Genomic DNA, 7,731 nt, shown 5'->3' with positions numbered 1-7,731 from the left:
CAGTTGGGAAGTGAAGAAGGAAGAGACAAGTAATAAATCATGATCCTATGATAATCAGACGATGAGGATTGTAGATCAATTTATTTTTTTCAATATTTTAAATTGAAATTATACGAATTTTAAGAATATTTTGGGAAAATTGAAAATAACATAGTGGTATAAGACAATAAAATAAGTTTACTAATTTTTAAGGTGATCAAAGAAGATATCGGAGAACAATGATATTGACAGTTGTATAAGATGGAGATAAAACTCTAAGGGGGTGTTTGGTTCAAGGAATGTGGGATTCCCATGGGATGGGAATCCCACATTCCCATGTTTGGTTGACCGGGAATCTCATTCCCGGTAATGTTTTATTACCAATAGTAGATTTTTTGGGGTATATTACCGGGAATGTCATTACCTCCCTTCCCTTAGGTATTGTAACATTACTGGCGTTTTGGACTAAAATGCCCTTAAATTATTATTTTTTTTCAAAAATATCATTCTTCTGTCATTGAATAATAAAAATTCTACGAATGTTAAATTACAAATTTATCCTTAAATTATTTTAGATTTACAAAAAAAGTCTATAATTAAAATTTTTATGAAGTTAGGAGTTAATTTTTTTTACCCTTTCATTAAACATTTTATATTTTTAATTTTGTAAAAAATTATATAAATATATGAATTTAATTTTTTAAAGAAAATATATAAATATTTTACAATTTGTAATATTATAAAATATATAATAAGGACAATTTGGTCAAATATACATTCCAATAATCTTTTATTCATTTGACCAAACACGGTAATCTTACATTCCTGCTAAACCAACCAAACACAAAATACAACATTCCCAGTAATCCTATTCCCTGGTAATCTTTTATTCCCACTGGTAATCTTACATTCCGTGAACCAAACGCACCCTAAGAGTCCTAAAGTTATTAAGATGTTAAAATGAAAAAAAAAATTGACTTCTACGTAAGTAAAATATAGGTCACATAACCCTATTATTTCTGATTTAACACACGAGTGAAAAAAATAATTCAAAAGTTGAGTGATCAAATTGTATCTTTTCAAAGTTTAGTGACTCAAATAGGAATATGGTTAAAGTTGTGTGATGAAAAGCGTACTTTACCCTGAGAAAACCTAGCTTAGCTTTGTCTAAATACGATGACAAGGACAAAAGAGAGCTTGCAAGATATAGCTGTAATGAATCGATGAAAGAATAGTTACCTATCATCACTAATGACTCGAACAACACATTTAATTTATGATTTGCCTCCTGCATACCAAACTACATGGCGGCTCTAAGCTATTCACCAAAACAAAAAAAACAAGGTCGAGCAGTCGAAGCTGGAAAAGAAACAAACGAAAGCGACAAAACAGCGAGGGAGGCTCAACGGTATTCATTCACCGAACAACGCCGGCAAGCAGACTGCCACCGTAACTGGTGGCTCAGAGAAGGCGGCGCCGGAGGGAGGTGTGTACTGTAGGTAGTAGCCTTATAGCAATCTTACTTGCCAGTTGTTGCAATAATATCATCAAATCTGTGATAAAAAATGGGATTCCATTTCCACTACTTGATAGAGACTGTTGCCTTTATGGTTAATAAACTAATGGATAAAACTTGGCTTTCTTGATAAAAGTTCAATGGGGGAGAAAATTAACCAATGAAATCAGCAAAGGATGGATTTTTCTTTCTCGGTACCAAAGTCCAAATACCATAATCCAACACTAAAAATAAAGGGCAAAACGGTAATTTTTGTCTATTTAGTATATCCAATTTATCATTTTCGTCCTTATCGTATTTTCATATCAATTTAACTCTCGATGTTGCTTAATTGTATTATTCTATATCGTACCCCTAACTTAAAACTTTAAACCTTAACTTAGGATTTTAAGTTAAGGATGAGACATAGAAGGATACAATTAAATAACTTTGAGGTCTAAATTAATGTGAAAATATGATAAGTACACAAATGATAAATTGAGTCTATTACACACGTAAAATTACCGTTAATCCAAAAAAAACTTAAAAACCCTAACTTTTTTCCTTAATGGGCTAAACAAAATCATGTTGTTTTTATAATTAAGAGCAGCAGGGAAGAATTGTGGGGGAAGTGGGAGTAAAAGGAGACAAAGAGCCAGCAAAGGTATTATGGAACAAGATAACCGCCAACTGTATTCATAGTGAAATATAAGTGTGAGAGTATGGGGAAGAAGAATATAGGGGGAGGTTGTAGGGTGGGGATACCCTAAACTTGTGGTCCTTAACCTACGTCTCCGTTTAGAGCCAACCCTATAATATATATATAAAACTGTAATCCAATAGTTTGCAGCTCTCAATGCAGTTTTTACCTGCAGATACGCAGTAATAAAGAGAAAGAAGGCTTTGTTTAAGCTTATAACAAACGGTGGAGCGTGCATGAGGGAGCTAGCAAGAGAGAGAGAGGTCCCCCCCGAAATAAGGTTTCTTTTCTCAGCTTTGATGTTAACTCGTGATATTAATTTCCTCGAAAAAAAATCTTGGTAAACTTTACTTACGACCTGTTTGCTTATACAACAATAATTACATGGGATTTGAGTGAGATGAAGAAGCTGTTTTAATTCACTTTTGTTGTTAATGGCGGATCAGTGGTGGTAGTAATGTGTACTGTTTTAATTCTCAATGTGTACTCTGCTTTTGCAGTTTTCATTGGGATTTTTTTTGCTTTTCTTTTTAATTAGATAGTGATCCATCTTACCTCAGATTGTCTGCCTTTTTCCCATCTGAGAATATCTTGTGGCTAAATCTGATTTCACAGTCCCATTTTGTCTGCTTTTATAATAATTACATGAATATATTTATCTCGGTAGTTAAAATTATTATTATCATTCTTAAAATTCACGAGTTTTAATATCAATGGTTGTAAAGGATGATTGAACGTTCATTGTCAAATAGTTGAGGATATTTTGAACATATATTGAATATATTCAAATATTAATTTTTATCATTAATGATAAAATTGAATTTAAAATGTATTTTAATTTAATCAATGATCTGATTGGATCAAATCATTAAATAATATTATGAATTAATAGTATTTGTTTCTAAATGTTTTCAATCATTTGATAATTAACATTCAATCATTATTTTGTAATCGTTGATGCTCGAACTCGTGACTTATAGAAACAGTAATAATTCTTCTAATCACTGAAGTAAATTGATTTGTACTTTTAAAGGTATAGCTGAAAAATAATATTTAACGTGAAGAAACACAAATTTGCTAAACAATGTTTAATTTCTAAGAAATAAAAAATATAATTATAAATACAAATGAGAATAATAAATATCTAAATAAAACTTGAAAAGACTTGTTATATTGCACGTTTCCTTAAATTCCAAAGGCGCGCAGAAAAATATTTTGTCGTGTGCCTGCAATTTTTGACATTGATTAATGAGTCCATTTATCAGTAATATTTTAAAATAATTAACTCAACGTTAAGCAATAGGTCTTGAAAACTGTTCGTGAATTGTTCGGAAAATTTATTTATGTTTGTTTATTTATTAAACGAATGAATATGAACAAGATTTTATGTTCGTTTAATTAAATGAACGAACACGAACATAAGACTCGTTCGTGAACGTTCGATAATCCGTTCATTTGTAATCGTTCATTTATGTTCGTTCTTTTATGTTTATCTATGTTCTCCAGACCTGTTAGAAATATTAAGACTTAATATATTTTAATCTTAAACCCATTAATATTTTTAATCCCAAATAAAAGATAATTAAATCAATTAAATAAAATATAATTCCTAAATTATATGGAAAAAAACCCTTATGAAATATAAGCTCAATTAATTTTATATTCGTTCATTTACGTTGTTTATGTTTGTTTATTTATGTTCGTTTATCATTTAAACGAACGAACACGAACAAGCTAAATTTCTTAATAAGCGAACACAAACAATAAATTTTGTCCGTTTAGCTGTTCGTGTTCGTTTTCTTGTTCGGTTAAAGTTAAACGAATGAACATTAATATACTCGCGTTCGTGTTCGTTCGATTCGTTTACAGCATATTTAGCAATATTTCAAACATACATAATTTTTTCCCGATTAATTGACCTAATTCACGTGCATAGGGCAGTAAATGAGACGAGAAAGATCGCGAGCTACTCGAGATTGACTCGATCAAGGCTCGATAAATACTCGGATCGAATGGACTCGACTCGAGTTCTAACGAGCCGAAACGAGCTACTCGATATCGACTCGAAAAGCTCGTGAGCAGTTCGAAATATAATATATTAAGATTTATTTTTTTAAAAAAATAAATTATTAATAATATTAATATTTATGTATTAATTTTTTTATAAAAAAATACAGTAAGATTTCTTGTATTTAAGGTTCATGTTCGAGTTTGAGGCTTCATTCGAGTTAAGTTTAATAAAAAAAATTCTTTTCGAGCCTTTTCGAGCTGCTCACGAGCTTCAGTTTAGGATTTCGAGTTCGAGTAGAGCTTAAAAATTTTAAGCTCGAGTTTTCGAGTCGAGTCGAATTTCATTTCAAAGTTTTCGAGTCGTCGAGCTCAACAATACTCGAGCTCGACTCGGCTCGGCTCGTTTACACCCCTACACGTGCATCTATAATAATTAAATTATAAAATATTCAAATATAACTCTTCAAAAAAATATTCTTTTTAATTTTCTTCTATAATATTTATGCATAGGTGAATTGATACTTTAAAATATTTAACGTGACACGGTATCAATCAGCAACAAGTTGCAAAATGGTCCAAATCATATTTGTTTTTGGATTTTAAATAATGAATGTCTTATCGTGAGTTTAGGCCTCTTATAGTTTTTTACACTAAATATATTATTCATAAATTAAAAATATTAATCACATTTTTTATAAATAGAACCCTAAAGAATGTGTTAACATTTTTTCTATATTGTAATCCTAAAAAGAGATTTAATAAATATAATAGTAGTTTACGAATCAAGTGACATATGTGGTGAATGAACTGTTGTTATTCCTGAGGATCCGAGTTCGAGCATCATAGATGTCAGGGGGCGACCGATCAATGTTGAAAGGTTGAGAGTTATTTTCGAACAAATATTACCTTGTACTTACTCCATGTTATTCAAAAAGTGTAATAATAACTAGAGAAAAAAATCATTACCTTAATCCTGACACCAACATTATCCGACTCTTTCCTTACAAAACTCACTCATTTTGAATTTAAATTTTAGAAAAATATCATATAAAGTCGAGGTAGGTAATCAAATTCATCGAGTTTGGATATACGTAATAATGATACATAAGGACCGAAGAAACATTAAATGTCAATTTTAGTCGCCTAATTTCAAAATATTTTGAAATGGTCCATATCAGAAAGGATCCAAACTTAAATAACTTGAATCAATTGGAATAAGTTTGACCGGACCAAAATTAGATAGCTTGAGAAGTGATGATGAACTTGACTACTGCACTACTTGGGGGGGTGGAAAGGTTGGAGGAATCTTTCATATATTAATTTTGTATGACGATGTCCACTAGTTTTTATCCTTGTTTTGCAGGACCAGCAGCACACAATCAATGGCGCCCAAAGTCAAAACTCAGAACCTAACTATAACATGCTTCGAGCTCATCTGCCTTTTTTCATCATCGACTAGCTCGGCCAATAACCGAAGCCAATAAATGAAAGTGTAAAAGAAAAAAGGCAAAATCTTAGGTAGCTAACACCAGTAGCAGTAAATTACTTTGTGGGCAAAATGGACCTGCTAAAGACCACCCGGGGCGTTTAGGGGTCTTAACGGAGATGATTATTAGATATAAACCATGAAAAGGACAAGCTCACATGAGTCGAACCAGATCATTCATGGGTCCCCTACGTTGGAGCATTAACCTTATCACTCCCTCTCTCACTCTCTTTCTTTCTTTAGGAACCTAAGCAAAGAATTACAGGCTTCACCCTTTGTTCAATTGGCAACACAAAAAAGAGAGAAAAAAATGGGGCTTGTTTGTTGCTTGCTTTGTAAGCCAAAATGCTAGGTCAAAAAAACCCAGAAACAGCTTTCCCTGTTGATTCCTCTACGGTCTTAATTTGTCTTGTTTAGGGTTTTCAGTGTCTCTGTGTGTGTTTTTTGGTCAAGAAGAAGGCACCGTCCCTCAAAGATCAAGGATACTTCTACGAAACCAGTTTGAAGGTCAGTTTCTTGTTTTAGTTTTAAATTATAGCGGCTAGCTAGATTGATAATACTATATAGAGTGATAAAGAAGGGAATCGTAATGAACTTTATGCAAGAGGAAAGGGGTATTGTAAAAACGAAGATCAAGAGGATGATGATGAGGAAGTGCTGATAAGAGAAATTTCAAGCAGCTTCCCGTTTTCCCCTTCTTCATCGTCTGTTTCTTCAAGTACAAGGACACCGTCACTTACCTTGGGTTCTCGACAAGATCACAAAACCCAAGAGCCTGGTTTCAATTTCGACAATAAACTAGAGTTTATGGATTTGTCACTTGGAAACAGCAGCAGCAACAACAACAACGACGAAGAACCAAACATTGTCAGAAGCTGTAGAGGCGGTGATGGTGATGATGGCAGTAGGTCTATTGAGAAAGAACACATGTTTGATAAAGTTGTCACCGAGCGATGTAGGCAAGCTCAACCGCCTCGTTATACCGAAGCAACATGCCGAGAAATACTTCCCTCTCGACTCGTTCTCGATCGAGAAAGGGCTGTTATTGAATTTCGAGGATCGAACCGGCAAGTTGCAGCGGTTCCGGTACTCGTATTGGAATAGTAGCCAGAGTTATGTGATGACCAAAGGTTGGAGCCGTTTCGTAAAGGAAAAAAGCTTGTTGCAGGTGATATAGTGTCGTTTTCAACGAGGAGTTGGGGAGTTGGCAAAAGACCGGTTGTACATCGATTGGAGGCGCCGGCCCTATGTGCTGGATCCGGCACCGTTTGCACATATTCAGCTCCAAAATCAGTTCAACTTTCCTCAGCCGGTCCGGTGGGGTAGACTCTACTCGCTGCCTCAACCGATTTGCATGTCGCGCAACTATGAACCTTTGCATCGGTTGAATTACAACATTTATCCTTACAATCATCACCACCAACAGCCGCAGCCGCAGCCGCATCAGGCGATTACTTATGGCAATGGGTCGGATTATTATCTAACTTCATCATCAATCAAATTGGGACATTGCAAGGAGGAGGAAGAGGGAGAGGGGAGCCAATGGTGATTGATTCAGTGCCAGTTGTTCAGGGAAACAAAACTGCCGCTAAAAGGCTAAGGTTGTTTGGTGTGAACATGGACTGTCCTAATCCGACACAAGATGAATCTTCTTCCTCTTCTCTCCAACCAAGACTGTCCAATAACAACTCCTTACTGTCCGATATGCAGGCTGAATGTTCAAAGAAAGGGAAATCTTCCTTTTCCATTGATTTGGAGCTCTGATCAATAAAGAGAAATATTCACAGTATGGTTGTATAATTCCTCCTCTTTCTTTTTCTTCTTCTTCTTTTTCATCCCTTGTCGTCGACAGGTACTGGATTTAGGAAAGAGGGCCGAAAGATAAGACTTCGTCAATCTGAGTTATTTTTTTTTCCTTTTAATTTATGTATTGTTTCAGTACTTCTGTTAGTTAAGGTTTGGGATCTGTGAAAGAGCTAAGGATGAAACAAGCTACAACATATGGTGTTGAAAATTGTGTATATATAATACAAAAATTGCAACCTGCCGACTATGGCTTTC

General features: G+C 34.0%; 1 pseudogene; it reads left to right on the top strand.

The window, feature by feature from the left end:
* Positions 1-1,283: 1,283 nt before the first annotated feature.
* On the top strand, positions 1,284-7,512 carry LOC120131124 (annotated as a pseudogene).
* Positions 7,513-7,731: the final 219 nt, after the last annotated feature.

This window comes from Hibiscus syriacus, unplaced genomic scaffold (genome assembly GCF_006381635.1).
Source record: "Hibiscus syriacus cultivar Baekdansim isolate YM2019G1 unplaced genomic scaffold, ASM638163v2 tig00110549_pilon, whole genome shotgun sequence".
Taxonomy (NCBI): domain Eukaryota; kingdom Viridiplantae; phylum Streptophyta; class Magnoliopsida; order Malvales; family Malvaceae; genus Hibiscus; species Hibiscus syriacus.
This window is presented reverse-complemented; position numbering and strand designations above follow the sequence as displayed.